Source organism: Scomber scombrus, chromosome 4, assembly GCF_963691925.1.
Source record: "Scomber scombrus chromosome 4, fScoSco1.1, whole genome shotgun sequence".
Lineage (NCBI taxonomy): Eukaryota > Metazoa > Chordata > Actinopteri > Scombriformes > Scombridae > Scomber > Scomber scombrus.
In genome coordinates this window covers 28,748,340-28,750,447 of record NC_084973.1, presented here as the reverse complement: position 1 = coordinate 28,750,447, position 2,108 = coordinate 28,748,340, and the positions used below count along the sequence as shown (strand labels likewise).

At 40.3% G+C, this 2,108-nt stretch overlaps 1 pseudogene; it reads left to right on the top strand.

Moving 5' to 3' along the window:
* Positions 1-280: 280 nt before the first annotated feature.
* Positions 281-1,834, top strand: LOC133979621 (nuclear factor 7, brain-like; annotated as a pseudogene).
* Positions 1,835-2,108: the final 274 nt, after the last annotated feature.

Sequence of the window (2,108 nt, the reverse complement as noted above, 5' to 3'; positions counted from 1 at the left end):
GTACAAGGAAATGTTACTGTAATGAATGAAAAAAATAAAATGTACCTCTGAAAGATGTCCTGACGGCACCATCTGCTGGTGACAAAGCTACATCACATCATTTCCTGATGTTAATAATTCACTGTGACAGTTAAAACTGAAAGTAAACTTTGACATCGTTGATCAGAGCTGAGACGCCATTAAAAACACTGGAAAACACTCGTTTGAAAGATTTGAAGTGGTGAAGGGACAGTAACTTGGTGAGTCTGACTATTGAAAGATCATTTAGACAACAAAGAAAATGGCTGAGAAAATTGGTCTTGTTGAAAGTTTCCTGAGCTGCCATGTGTGTTCTGAGACTTTCAGAGATCCTGTGTCTCTGAGCTGCAGCCACAAATTTTGTTCAAGCTGTCTGAAAAAATTCTGAGAACAAGCTAAAAACAAAAACTGTCCCATTTGTAAAAGAAAATCCTCAAAGGATTATCCAGATGTGGACTTTTCACTGAAGGAACTAGCTGACTCCTTTGTTGGGAAACTGAAAGTTGGATCATCTGAGACAGAAAAAGCAGAAAAGAAGGTGGAGGTGGTGTGCAGCAAACATCCAGAAGTCCCTTATTGGTTCTGTAAAGATGAACAGAGAGCTGTGTGTCCTGTCTGTGAGTTTTCTCTCCACCAGAGTCACAAGGTGGTTCCTGTAGAACAAGCAGTCAGTGACCTGAAGGACCAGCTGAAATGTGACTTAGAGTCTCTACAGGACAAGAAGAACAAATACAAACAAGTGCAGAAAACATACAATGAAATGATTCAACACTCCAAGAAGCAGCTGTTGTCCACAGAGAAGCAGATCAGAGCAGAGTTCAACAAGCTCCACCAGTTCCTGAAAGAGGAAGAGGAGTCCAGACTGGCAGCTCTGAGGGAGGAAGAGGAGCAGAAGGAGAAGACTATGAGCAGAGAGATGAAGAGGATTCAGGAGCAGATCTCCTCTCTGTCACACAGTATCTCTGCTGTTGAAGAAGACCTGCAGAAACACAACGTGTCATTCCTCAGCAGTTATAAACCCACTCAGACCAGAGCCAGAGCCCAGAGCTCACTGTCAGATCCAAAGCTGGTCTCAGGAGCGCTGATAGATGTGGCCAAACATCTGGGCAACCTGTCCTTCAGAGTCTGGGAGAAGATGAAGGAGAAAGTCCACTTCAGTTCTGTTATTCTGGACCCAAACACTGCTCATTGTTGTCTCTATCTGTCTGATGATCTGACCAGTGTGAGACAGGGAGACACATATCAGCAGCTCCCTGATAATCCAGAGAGAAACACTAATGCTGCCACTGTTCTGGGTTCTGAGGGCTTCAGCTCAGGGAAACACAGCTGGGAGGTGGAGATGGGAGACCATCCTGTCTGGTATGTGGGTTTGGCTAAAGAGTCAGTTGACAGGAAGGGAGAGATAACTGCTTCACCAGAATATGGATTCTGGTGTATAACACATCGTAGTGGAAAATACACTAATGTTATTGGTGAGACTGTCACAGTGAAGAAGAGTCTCCAGATGATCAGAGTCCAGCTGGACTATGACAGGGGGGAGGTGTCCTTCTACGACCCTGAAGACCAGACTCACATCTACATTCACAGAGACACTTTCAGTGAGAAACTCTTCCCTTATTTCAGTATTGGACGAGCTGGTGATGCTAAAACCACTGATATCAAAATCTGTCAAACTGAGATTTCTCTGTGATGTTCAGGAAGGTTTGTGTTATCAACATTTTGGTTTTTCTTTTTTTCTTTTGTTTAAAACAGATTTGATTTTGTGTTGAGGGTCTTTTCTTTTTTATCAATGAAACAATTTATTCAAACTGGTTTTAATGACACATGTGAAACTCAATAATTGTTTTCAATAGAAAATTCACTTTTAAAATATTATTAAAACTATTACTTATATATTCTGATTTCAATCACATTATCAAGATAAATAAAGTTTGATCCAGAAAATAAAATCATCACTGTATTACTGAGACTGTATTACATCATCTGAGGTTGAACTTTTATAAAGATTCAAATCAAATCTGTTTTTATTATAACTTTTAAACCTGGTTAGTAGCATCTTGTTTTTATTCAGAACACAATATAATATAGAT